This window comes from Mustelus asterias, chromosome 18, assembly GCF_964213995.1.
Source record: "Mustelus asterias chromosome 18, sMusAst1.hap1.1, whole genome shotgun sequence".
In the NCBI taxonomy this organism is placed as follows: domain Eukaryota; kingdom Metazoa; phylum Chordata; class Chondrichthyes; order Carcharhiniformes; family Triakidae; genus Mustelus; species Mustelus asterias.
Genome location: NC_135818.1, coordinates 40,533,501 through 40,547,959, shown reverse-complemented (window position 1 = coordinate 40,547,959; position 14,459 = coordinate 40,533,501).

Below are 14,459 nucleotides of genomic sequence, written 5' to 3'. Positions count from 1 at the left end.
CCGTGTCCATTGGGTTGTGTTCCTGTTTCAAACTATTAACTTTTCAATCTGTGACCTGCACTCTCACTTTGCCAGAGTGATTGCTGAGAATATTATTTCACACAACAGGATGCTTCCATGCATGAGCCTTGCTCTCCATCCGGTTTGTCCAACACCATGATGTGTCCTGTTCGAGCTCCTCCTAATTGCTTCACATGTCGTATTCCACTAGCCTGGAATGCTGATCAAGCTAACCAGGATCACAGCTTCCCTCTCCATACAATGTTGCTGCTGTACTCATTGTACCGGAGTCTGGTGTTTCCACCTATGCCAAATACCATTTTAGCAGTCAACAAGCAGGAAGCAAGGAGCTAAAGCATGTATAATGATCAGAAACATACTGCTTTCCACCTTCCCATTTTCCCAGCAATACAGATATGAATGTGCCGTGAAAATGTGAGGATTTAGATCGCGTTCCCAAAAATTGCGTCAATTATCCATTTTCAAATTTTCTAATCGAAAATTTAATTCGCCACATCTGGACTCATAATTATTCACATGTAGTGGACAATGCTGGCGGAACTCCTGGACTAAAAATTCATTCATGTAGCACCGATTCAAAGCAATGTTCCTGTAATTCCCTGTGGAGCACCACTGGCCCATGCCCACACACCTCACCCAGCATTCATCAGGGGTATTATTGCAGGAACCCACACAGGGTAAGCAGGTTTCCGCTGGTGGCTCTATTCAGGGAATCGATGTAGTCGGCGTGACACTGCTTAGAAACAGCGTTACATGAACAAATCTTTACCCCACCTTCCCCCCCCCCCCCCCCCCCCGCCCCCCCCAACCTTCTCACCATCAGACAACGTTATCATCACTGCAACTTAGAAACATAGAAACACTACAGCCCAAACAGACCCTTCGGCCCCACAAGTTGTGCCGAACATATCCCTACCTTCTAGGCCTACTTATAACCCTCCATCCTATTAAGTCCCATGTACTCATCCAGGAGTCACTAAAAAGGCCCTATTGAGTTTGCCTCCACCACCACTGATGGCAGCTGATTCCACTCGCCCACCACCCTCTGTGTGAAAAACTTCCCCCTAACATTTCCCCTGTACCTACCCCCCAGCACCTTAAACCTGTGTCCTCTCGTAGCAGCCATTTCCACCCTGGGAAAAAGCCTCAGAGAGTCCACCCGATCTATGCCTCTCAACATCTTATATACCTCTATTAGGTCTCCTCTCATCCTACGTCTCTCCAAGGAGAAAAGACCGAGCTACCTCAGCCTATCCTCATAAGGCATGCCACTCAATCCAGGCAACATCCTTGTAAATCTCCTCTGCACCCTTCCAATCATTTCCACATCCTTCCTGTAATGAGGCGACCAGAACTGAGCACAGTACTCCAAGTGGGGTCTGACGAGGGTCTTATATAGCTGCATCATTATCCCCAGACTCCTAAACTCAATCCCTCGATGGGAACTTCTGAGCAGATAAGAGAGATCTGGACTTCTCAGGAGTAAATCACCCAGCGGAAATAATCCACTTGAAAAGTGATAACTACCTGTTCAGTTATGCTCCTATCTCAGCGATGCCTGCACATGTTTGGGAATTATTTTTCATTGTTTGGGAGAGCTACACAATTGCATTTTAAAAAGTGCAAAGTTCACTGGCTGTCAGGGCAGTTCAAACCTGCCCACCCACGGTGAGGAATACCCTAAAGCAGCAGTGTGGTAGCGCCGCAGAGCGTGATATGCAGCAGGATAGCGCGAGTTCGCAAACACGGAGTGGCGTTGGAGCGCGGATCCGAGAGCATGGAGCGGCAGCGAAGTACAATCCAAACTCGCGTTCTGCAGAGATGGAGCACGATGGAAACCGGGGCGCCTGGAGGAAACCCACGCAGACACGGCGAGAAGGTGCAGATAGCGCACCGATAGTGACCCAAACCTAGCACTATGAGGCAGCTGTGCCACCGTAAACTCCCCAGCTATCAAGATGGGAATTGAACCCATATCTCTGGATTAGTAATCCTGGGTTCTGAATTACTAGCTCAGTAACATAACTCCCATTCCACCTTACCCAAACTCATTGTGGCAACTGTGGCAGAAAGTAGCATCGCCTGTCAGGTTCCCAAGCCATACATCACTTCGTCCCAGCCAGTTACATGTCATTTTGTCAAGAAGAATTTTCCCTATCTCTTTATTGCTAACTATAGAAACACATTTCAAGTTTAGAGTTCTGCATTATACTTTAGACTTTCATATTTTTCAATCATTCTTGCCCCCTGGTGCTGACTTTAAGTTAAATAATGGGATCGAATGAGCTATGGATTGTTTTTTTCAAAAGTTGTTTTCAATGCTGTTACAAAATTAGTCAGCAACAGAACTGCTTCTAGGTATAAAACCCATTTATCTCGTGTTCCTTCCCACTGTGTGACGCACAGTGGTCCTACACGATTGCTGAAAATTGTGGAGTTTTTTAAACTCAACTCGGTTACAGTGAGCTATGGTTCTGCCCATTTAAAATTTTACAGCTTTCTTCCTCGTCACAAAAACTCAATGCTCTTACCATCTATTCAAAATGTTTTTTATTTCGTTTTATTTTAAATCACACCAAATAAATAGTGGTTCAATTTTTAAGCTATCCCATTAAAGCGAGGCTGTTAAATGTGAGCCTGCTTTTATGATGTGGTAATTAATACCGTTTAAAAATGGCTCTGTAAAATTTAGAACATGAAACCTTTATTTCAGCAGCAGCTCTCCCTCTTTCTCTGTTTAATGAAATCTTTATTTTATCGTTATTGGTGCGCTGATACTGGCTGGTATCAACTCGTCGTGTGAATGAAAGCTGTGTGCTCTGCGCATCTAAAATGCTTTGAAACATAAGGATGCACTAAGTGATATTTCTAGTGGCAAAGGACCAGTGACCTTTTGGAACTATAGGCTTGGTTAGACACAACCTGGTTAATTAGTGAGGAGATGTAGGTCACAAATTCATTTTCATTTTGAACACAAATCAGTCGAGGCAAGATTCGGTACATTTCAGAGGTGTGCGCTGGCTGGATCACAGACATGGGCGAGTTACTCAAAGGCAATATGAATTGATATGGTTTGCAGCACCAGGCCAAATTTCACCATCGACATTTCCCACCCCATAAGAGGCAGGCGAAATTCTGAAATGGGCTGAAGGGGGCGGGCTGCTAGCTGGTGGTCATTGATTTCTCCGCAACATGGTGTGGGCCTTGTCAAACTATCAAGCCATGGTCCCATGAATTGGCAGAGAAAACCGCAAGTGTAATTTTCTGTGATGCAGATGTGGAAGGTGCACCAGGTCTTGCTGAACAGTGTGAAATAAATTGCATCCCAACATTTCATTTCTACAGGAATGGAGAGAGGGTGTTTGACTTTTTTGGACCCAATTGAGCTACACTGGAAGACAAAATTCGAGAGCTGCAGTAACGATCTTTAATCTTAATGAAACCTGTGTTTCAAACCAAATATAAATCATGTATGATTCGGAGAGTTAAATGTGCTTTGCCCGTGTTATGAATCGAACCTGAAGGGTAAAACACCATTAGTGTAAAAATAATAGCCAACTGCATTTTAACATTGCTCCACATGGAGCTAACTTCCTGATAAGAATTGCAAATATTTTCTGAATGCGTTATTTTTTTAACGAAGTAATAAGGGGCGAGATTTTCCGGCCTCCCAGCCATGTGTTTCCCACTGGCGGGAAATGGCGCATTCTTTGCTAGCGGTGGGATTCTCTGGTCTGGCGGGAAACCGGCTGTGGTGGTGCGCTGTCGGCAGGACCAGAAAATCCCGCCGGTGTGAACAGCCGGAGAATTCCAGCCAACAAACAGACAACCTGTATCCCAAGTCACCTGATGTGCTATCAATAAGGCAAAAGACTACCTGTGTGCCGATACAAGTGTAGGTTTTTATTTACAACAGAATCAGGAGCAGATCCCAACAAATAACCGACCTGGACTGAACAAGGGGGAGGAGACAGCCACCTTTATACTAGGTGCCGAGGGGAGGAACCAAACCGGGAGGGGATGTGTCCAGGTATGACAAACACACACAACGGTGGTCCATATAGGACAAAGGCACAACTGAGGTCCACCACATCGCCATTACAAAAGTCAGAGCAACCTACTCGAAAGTCAACCCACAGAAAGCGACTGGCCCAGATGGGGTACCCAGATGAGCACTCAGACCCTGCACGGATCGGCTGGCGGGGATATTCACAGACACCTTCAACCTCTCTTTACAACAATCTGAGGTCTCTATCTGCTTTAAGAAGACGACCATCATCCCGGTACCTAAGAAAAACCAGGCTGCGTGCCTTAATGATTATCACCTGGTGGCTCTGACATCCATCATTACTAAGTACTTCGAAAGGCTAGTCATGGCACGAATCAATTCTAGACTCAGGGATTGCCTGGATCCACTACAGTTTGCCTACCACTGCAAAAGATCCACAGCAGATGCCATCTCCCTGGCCCTACACTCAACCCTGAAACACCTAGATAATAAAGACACCTATGTCAGACTCCTATTTATCAACTTCAGCTCAGCCTTTAACAGCATTATCCCTACGAAACTCATCTCCAAACTCTGTGGATCAGTACGACAGGACCTCTGTGAGTTCAGCACTCCTTCAATATAGCACTGAAGTGTTTTAAAGTTTATTTATTATTGTCGCAAGTAGGCTTACATGAACACTGCAATGAAATTACTGTGAGAATCCCCAAGTCGCCACACTGTGAGAATCCCCAAGTCGGGTACATTGGGGGAAAATTTAGCATGGCCAATGCACCTAACCAGCACATCTTTCGGATTGTGGGAGGAAACCAGAGCATCTGGAGGAAACCCACGCAGACACGGGGAGAACATGCAAACTCCACACAGGCAGTGACCCAAGCCGGCTCGTCCCTCTGCGACTGGATCCTGAACTTCCTAACCCACAGACCACAATCAGTAAGCATAGGCAACAACACCTCCTCCATGATCATCCACAAAACTAGTGCCCCACAAGACTATGTCCTCAGCCCCTTACTATATTTCTTATACACCTATGACTGTGCGGCCAAATTCCCCTCCAACTCAATTTTCAAGTTTGCTGATGACACTGCCGTAGTGGGTCGGAGCTCAAACAATGACGAAATGGAGTACAGGAATGAGATAGAGAATCTGGTGAACTAATTTCTCCCTCAATGTCAACAAAATGAAGGAGATAGCCATCAATTTCAGGAAATGTAGTGAAGAACATGCCCCTGTCTACATCAATGGGGACGAAGTAGAAATGGTCGAGAGTTTCAAGTTTTTAGGTCTCTAGATCACCAACAACCTGTCCTCATCCCTCCATGCCAACATTATAGTTAAGAAAGCCCATCATAGCCTCTACTTTCTCAGAAGACTAAGGAGATTTGCCATGTCCGCTATGACTCTCACCAACTTTTACAGATGCACCATAGAAAGCATTCTTTCAGGTTGTATCACAGCTTGGTATGGCTCCTGCTCTGCCCAAGACCGCAAGAAACTACAAAGTGTTGTGAATGAAGCCTAGTCCAACACTCAAACCAGCCTCCCATCCATTGACTCAGTTTACATTTCCCGGAAAAGCAGCCAGCATAATTAAAGACCTCACGCACCCTGGACAAACTCTCTTCCACCTTCTTCGTTCGGGAAAAGGGTACAAAAGTCTGAGGACATGTACCAACCGACTCAAGAACAGCTTCTTCCCCGCTGCTGTCAGACTTTTGAATGGACCTACCTCACATTAAGTTGATCTTTCTCTACACCCTAGCTATGACTGTAACACTACATTCTGCACCCTCTCCTTTCCTTTTCTATGTACAGTATGCTTTGTCAGTAGAGCACACAAGAAAAAATACTTTTCACTGTGTACTAATACATGTGACAATAATGAACCCAATCAAATCAAGGAAAATACCAGGAAAAATGCCTTTAAGAAAAGCAACCAATCTGTATCCCAAAAGTTTCACATAGTGATTTGCACGAATGAAAGAGCTGCATGTTGCATATTCCATGTAAAATAGCAGTTACATAGGGGGGATGCTTGGAAATGAGAAAGCAGCCTTTAGAAAGGCCAGGACAGCAAGCTGGCCGAGTAGCAAGTCTGTAGGAGAATGTTTGGTTCACTGCGAGGTAGCTGCATTGGATGGCTCGTTTGTCCGCTTCTGAATGATTTGCAGCACAACTGATTAAAATTGACAGAGGATATGATGAGGAAGAACAAAATAGGAGTTCCTAATTTCAGTGAGACTGCTCCCTTAACCTCCCTAGCAGAGATTGACACTGGAGAAAGTGTACTCAATATCATGGGAGGAATTTGCAGAAAAATGGGTCTCGTACCAGCAACGTCCGAACTATGTTGGGGGTGGGTGGGTGACTGTTTGGGATGGTACAACAGTCCCACTATCCCAATCTCAGTTCGGTGATGGCCCACTCATCTCTGAATCAGGAAGTTGTGGATTCATCCCATTCCAAAAGATTTGAGCATAGAAATGAGGCATAGTGGTTAACACTGCAGCCTCACAGCGCCAGGGACCCGGGTTCAATTCCCGGCTTGGGTCACTGTCTGTGTGGAGTTTGCACGTTCTCCCCGTGTCTGCGTGGGTTTCCTCCGGGTGCTCTGGTTTTCTCCCACAGTCTGAAAGATGTGCTGGTTAGGTGCATTGGCCATGCTAAATTTTCCCTCAGTATACCCGAACAGGCGCCGGAGTGTGGCGACTTGGGAATTCTCACTGTAACTTCATTGCAGTGTTCATGTAAGCCTACTTGCGACACTAATAAATAAACTTTAAAACACTTCAGTGCTATATTGAAGGAGTGCTGAACTCACAGAGGTCCTGTCTTACTGATCCAATAATAATCAAATATGCTCTCAAGTAAACTCTTTGCTATTTACAAGGGTGTTTTCCTGGTGCCCTGGACCATATTTGTTCCTCAACCAACACCCAGGCAATGTGTTTCCTTGCTGTGTGTGGGGCCTTACTGTGGGAAAAATTGGATGCTACATTTCCTATATTATAGCAGTGACTCCTTACAGAAACATGACAAGATTTTACAAATTGTGTCTGCATCGTGAACAGCTTCTACTTAGAAAAATAACCTTAATGCCCATTCCTTCACTTTAACAAGATGATACCACCATCTTACATCAACAGTTGATGCCATCTGCAAGTTAGCCTTCACCGAAATTCATTCAATCTTACTGCGGGACATACTTGAGCACAATGTCCACAAGCGGCATGGTACCGACAGAAGATCCAAAGGTTAAAGAGTTCAGCCCCAATAGGAAACAGGCCACGAAACTCATGAGGGAACAATCTGCTGTTGCCATGGGAAATAGTGTAACTTTTTAAAAAACGTTATTTATTAGTGTCACAAGTAGGCTTACATAAACACTGCAGTGAAGTTACTGTGAAAATCTCTTAGTTGCCACACTCCGGCACCTGTTCGGGTACACTGAGAGAATTTAGCATAGCCAATGCACGTAACCAGCACGTCTTTCGGATAACCAGAGCACCCGGAGGAAACCCATGCAGACAGGGGGAGAATGTGCAAGCTCCATACAGTAACCCAAGCCGAGAATTGAGCCTTGGTCCCTGGTGCTGTGAGGCAGCAGTGCTAACCACTGTGCCACCGTGCAGGAACAGGTCAGTAACAATGCATCTTCACAATCATTATAGTGGCAAGCTAGGCCAGTGAGTGGGCTGCATGAGTGTCCCCCCCCCCCCTCCCCCACTTCATCTCAGTGAGCTGCAAGATTGAAACCGAGCTTGTTCAATAACCATGACCCCATGAATAAGATTAAATACATTTAATACACGGCAAATATTTCAGAACGAGTTACAAAAAATGTTTAATCATTTACATATTTATAGAACTATTAACTTCAAATGGTATGAACAAAATGAATATTTACATTTTGGACACGGCTCTCAAAGTCAATGTTGTGTGCAATTAGCACACACCTCACTTCACTTGCCCTTGCTATGTGTATCATGTGTATCACGTCAGTCATACGGGTAGGAAAAAAACTACGTGGATGGAAACCAGCTGAATGTGGCAACTCTGGCCATGGCCAACAGCTAACATAATGTCTCCTGGGTCACACTCAGAACTCAGCTAGGCCACATGTGGTCCTTGGGCCGCATGCTGTGCACCACAGCACTGTAGCATCCCTGTAGAATGGCACAAGGTTCCACCTCTAAAGGGGCTATCCTAATTCTACCCTCCTCTCCTGCCGATCGGTGAGAGTAACAGATACAGGATACGGGAACAGCAGTTATAAGGAAAAGGGAGAAGCAAATGATATCAGCTGAGATCATTTTCAAAGCACAGATCAAGGATTGAGCCTGGGATCTAACTGATTCGTAAGGTTCAGTCACTCAGTGGATAAAATTACTCAAGTATCAGAAGAGCATAGTTGTTCACTTATTTTTAAAATAAACACTTAATATGAATGATGAAAAATCAGCAATAGCATGAAAATTAAATCACAACAAAAATGTACGCACTGAATGAATGAAGTTAGTGCATAGAGACTACCCAGTTATATACAGAATCACCATACTTACCATGACAACTCAGACATGGTTCTGGCAGATTAATTCACATGGGGAGATAAGTCTTTCTTGGCAGCGAGATTTCCATGCCTTAGGACTAATCAGAGAGGATCACCAACTCTTTACAGGGACGGGTAAAAGTATAGTTATCCAATTAAAAATATTAGTGGCAGCTTTATAGGGAATGTTGAAGGTGTCCAATGGAATTAAGGCCTGAACCTTTCAAACATATCAACCTCTTTTAACAGTCTCAGAATTACTTCAAAGGGTTAAGTGAACTGAACAGGCACTGAACATGTGCGCACTAACTAATGGGCATCCCGTTAATGAGAACATTTACTGCGTCAAAAATTGATTGATGTTACATTTTAATAGTGTGTTTTCTACACAAATCTTAGGCTTCACAGCAACTGATCTATTGCTAAGGTACCCTAAGCAAGCACTTTCAAAGGTAAGGGGCACATTTGCATGCAATTTACCAAATATTTATCACACATGATAAATGCTAATTTGTTTGCTTTTATAAATAAGTAAGTTCAGCTAGAATGAGTGAATAAATTTTACATCACTTCTCGATGTTATTGTACAACTGATGCACCACTGATCAGCAAACAGACTCAGTAAAAGATAAATAGAAAGCATTAATGGATTATGTTTATATCTATGTTTAGCAAAGATTACAAAAGCTGTATCCTTCCAGCATTATGAACCCAAAAATGCTTTAATTAATGCACTAATTGCTTCAATTACGGCTCGGGAGCTGAGCCCGACCTCTTTTAGCTGCTGACTGATTTGTTTATTCAGAAGTCTTTGTAATCAGGCGTTTAGTTGTGCTTTCATATTTCGATTCCATGTACATTTCCGCTCAATGTATTTCTTTGCTTTTCATCAGAATCATAGAATCCCTACAGTGCAGAAGAAGGCCTTTCGGCCCACCGAGTTCATAAGACCATAAGATATAAGAGCAGAATTAGGCCATTTGGCCCATTGAGTCTACTGTGCCATTCAATCATGGCTGATAAGTTTCTCAAACCCATTCTCCTGCCTTTTCCCTGTAACCTTTGATCCCCTTACCAATCAAGGACCTATCTATCTCTGCTTTAATGACACTCAATGACCTGGCTTCACCCAGCTTTCTGTGGCAATGAATTCCAAGGTTCAGCATCCTCTGGCTGAAGAAGTTCCTCCTCATCTTGTTTCTGAAGGGTCGTCCCTTTATTCTGAGTCTGCACCAACTCTCTGACACATCTTGGGTCACTAAGGGGCAATTTAGCATGACTAATCAACCTAACCTGCACATCTTTGGAGTGTGGGAGGTAACATGGAGGAAACCCACACAGACACAGGGAGAATGTACAGACTCCACACAGACAGTCACCCAAGGCCAGAATCTAACATGGGTCTCTGGCAGTATGAAGCAGCAGTGCTAACCACTGTGCCACCATGCCGCACAAATAAGAAGCCAAAGTAAGCTTCAAATAAGAAGTGTAGAATGAATATCAATTCTGTCAACCTAAAGATGAAGTGTTTCAAAATCACCAAAGATATTCCAAAACAATAGAATATGTTTATATTTAAATGATTGACATTCAGCAGCTATTTGGAAGTTAATGCCAGCATTGTACAATTATTACCACTTCATTTATCTTGATAAATGCATGTTTTTCTATTCTGTTGGACAAGGGACTCTAGCTCCTCACTTAAGTTTCTCCAAAAAAAGGTAGCATTCTTGGACTTCATTATTCCTCTTTTTTTCTTTTTTTTCCATGCCTGCTTATTCTCCTCTCCCCGCCTCATAAACACCATGCATCATTTCCAGTCTGTAACATTGCACTGTAATCATCCGGTAATCCTCGTTATGAGAATATTTGGCAAGAATTTGCAACATGTGCAGTTTTATTTGCTATTCTTCTGCTGAGTTATCAGATTAGGGTTGGAATTTGGATTTATAGGAATGGGGTAGCTGTTAACCTCCAAAGACAGCAGAGTGCAAACATTAGGTCACCACAGAAATGTCCAAGTTACCTATCAGCATTGGGTTCAGTGTTTGTAATGGAATTTAAATAAAACAACCAATCTTTGCTCCAGCAACACAAATTCTCTCAGTATTCTTCCTTCTTTGAGTCATGTTGTCCCTTTGTCTTTTGTCTTTCTCCCAATCAATATTAATAGTGTAGTAGCTTGGCCCTTTAAGGGACATATATCTGGTGGGTCATATGACCTGATCGCCCAATGGAGAATGAGTGTGTGGATCTCAGTGCAGAGAAGGGGGTTTTGCAGCCAGAATGGACCCAAGAGCTGGAAGTGCAAGTACCCTGTGTATTTAAAGTTTTACTTATTAGTGTCACAAGTAGCTTACATTAAAACTTCAATGAAATTACTTGCCATGCTCTGGCACCTGTCCGAGTACACTGAGGGATAATTTACCGTGGCCAATGCACCTAACCAGCACATCTTTCGGACTGTGGGAGGAAACCAGAGCACTCAGAGGAAACCCACGCAGATATGGGGAGAACGTGCAGACTCCGCACAGTCACCTAAGGCCGGAATTGAACCTGGGTCCCTGGCACTATGAGGCAGCAGTGCTAACCATTGTGCCACCATGCCACCCCACATATATGTGTTTTTAAATAATGGTTCATTATACTAACTAATGGTCGTCAATCCTTCCAATACTACAAATAGTAAATATTAATTTATTCTGAGTGTGTCCTTGCCACGTAGAAGTAGATAACAACAGTGCAGCAATGAAGTTGAAAACAGACTTGGAATTTGCCAATCTTCCAATGCTTACTCCCTGATGGCAGAATCAAACTCACCAGTAACAATGCCCAGTGTAGCTGCCATGCACTGAATATTGGGAAATAACTAAAACAAAAATAAAAATCTTGCCGCTCTGTGTTTCTTCCCTCTCATTCATTCCGTCTTTCTGGCTGTTGAAGATTCTCAGAAGGTTGTGAGTTCCAGTCCCATTCAGGTTATTCAATCATATAATCTAGCTAGCACTGCAGTGCAGTACTGAAGAAATTTAGCATTGCCAGAGGTGCAGACTATCCAATGAAATGTTAAACCATGGCCCTACCTGCCATCTCAGGTGAACATAAAAGGTATCATGGCAATATTTCAAGGGAAAAGAAGTGATATTTACCTCAGTCTCCTGATTAATATATCCCCTAACTAAGGTCAGTAAGACAGTTTAATTGGTCATGAACACATTGCTGTTTGTGTAAGTTTGCTGTGTGAAAATTGGCTTGTCACATGTTCCTGCATTACAATTATAACTATACTTCAAAAGTAAAATATTTGGGAATATCTTGAGCCCTACATAAATGCAAATCAGTTCTTTATTTAATTTGGGAATCATTAATCACCAAGACACCCATTTAGCGCTTTTTACCAATTTGCATTTTCATAGCTTCTTTCAGCACCACAGAACCTCCCAAAGCACTTGAAAGCCAATGAAGGCACTTTTCATGAGACTGTTGTAGGATTCACAGCTGCCAATCTGCATACAGAAATGCAATAATGATCCAACTCTTGTATTGTTCTTTTCTATCAGCTTTGTGGCAAATTTCTGAATTTACCTCCAAGTGCCTCTGTTTTCAGTGGGCAGTAAAGCCAGTGGGGTGGAGTATCCAACAGGAGTCCCCAAATGGCTTTTATCCTTGTGGAATTTCCTGTTGACATTGTTTCCGCGCCCCTCCCCCCCCCCCCCCCCCCCCGCCCTTCCATTAGTGACATAATGGGGTTCCTGCCATGAAAGGTTGGAACCCCATTACTGTACATTTCAATATCATTAATGGTCTGCCCCATGTAAGGAATTACACCCCCACCCGAACCTCACCCTGCTCACTGCCGGCGTGACATCACATTGGCAGGGTTTACAACCGGTCTGTACTAATTGGGACCTGGCAAATGGTCCCCTCCAGGGATGCATAGAGAAGTACAGCCCCCAGGGGGTAGATTAACAGGCCTGGGCACTGCCAGGGAGCAGTGCCGGGGGGCACTCTATTGGGGAGGTTCGGGTGGGGGGAATCCCTGAGACACTAAGTGGGGAGGTGGGGGCAGCGGTGTTTGTGGGGGGCCTTTTGTTGGGGAGGTTTGGGGTGGGAGGGAAGGTTCCTGTGGGAGGTGGCCCCCATTTCCAGGTTGGAGGGGGGGGCGATTTTAATCCTTTCAGGTGAGTGTGCCCTGTTTAAAGGGCACCCCAATCTGTCAGGGGCCAAGGTTGCTGACAGGGGGAGCTGAATAAGAGTCCATCCCACCAGCATGACGTCGTGGGTCCTACCTCTTCCAATTCTATTCAAAGTGCTTGAAAGTGTGACTGGAAAAGCCAGCATGGTAGCTGGCAGGTTGTGTTCCCAATCCTAAAATTCCACCCTCCAGATCGGGAACAAAATACTCATGTTCTGCTTGGACTGCGAAGGTGTAGAATACTGCATAATTTACCCAATTAATGACCTTCAAAAGGAAAAAAAACTTCTGTCAGAAAATTCTGCTGGCGTCAACACCATGAAACACATTTAAAGCACCCACCTACATTTTTTTGATTTTGACAAGCTGAATCCATGTATCGCTTACAAAGATGGCCATGTGTTTTGAATAGTAGTAATAATAAGTGGAAATTTTTGGAATGCTATGTGTAATTATGATGCTATTATTTATAATGAACGCTAGCTAGGCTAGAAATTATACTGAGTGATTTTGATAAATTAGCTTAATGCATTATGAAAATCCTTTGTCGACTCTTTAAACAAGGTAATGGCTCCACTAAAATGGCACATCTGCATTTCAAATGATTGTGTAAAGTATTTGTACAATGTCATTCTAATGCATCGCATTTCTTGAGAACCCTCAGGAAATTCAATATCACTAAGAAGTTCAAACATACTTTGTGCGATGATTAGGGTTGTAGGATTAAGAGGAGAGCAGTGTTGACTGAGAGAACATACACAGGGCTCCTTTGATAAAATAGCAGAGGTGCAACTGGAAATTCATTGCCCCTGGGTGAATCAAGATTTTTCACAATCTCCAACAAGCCATTTAGTACAAACACTGCACACTCTACAACAGGATTAATGAACTTTGCAACATTTATTACAGGTTAAATAGCTTGTTAGCTTCTTGTTGAAACATTGAAAGATCACTGGTACTGTTTGTGTTGTGGCTATCTGTGCTTTTTCATTTGACGAGAGAAATTCTCGATAAACACACAATTCAAAACCATGGGGCTGAATTTTACCCCCCCCCCCCCCGCCCAGGGCAGGCACGAGGCATCGGGAGGAGAGCCCGATATCCACCCACCACCATGTGATATTCTCAATGGCAGGAAACTCAAACAATTAACAGAAATTTCCCGCCCCTATCAGTATTTTATTGCTGTCAGGACATCCCCTGCTGCATGAGGGGACCACCAGGTAAACTGTGGCAGCATCCCAGCAGCTTCCCAGAAGGGGGAGAGGTGGCCTTCCTTGAAGCCCGATCCAATGAAGGAGGCTCCTCCAGATGCAAAAACAGCCCCGGAAGCTCCATGACTGCTGGGGAGTTCTGATCACCTGCCTACCAGGCATTGACACAATACAAAATAAACTTACTCTGCCTTTACCTGGTGGCATGGTGGCACAGTGGTTAGCAATGCTGCCTCACAGTGCCAGGGACCCGGGTTCAATTCCGGCCTCAGGTCACTGTCTGTGCAGAGTTTGCATGTTCTCCAACCGCCCCCCCGCCCCCCCATTGGTTGATCGGCCATGCTAAATTGCTCCTTAGTGTCAGGGGGATTAATAGGGTAAATACATGGGGTTATGGGGATAGGGTCTGGGTGGGATTGTTGTCGGTGCAGGCTCGATGGGCTGAATGGCCTCCTTCTGCACTGTAGG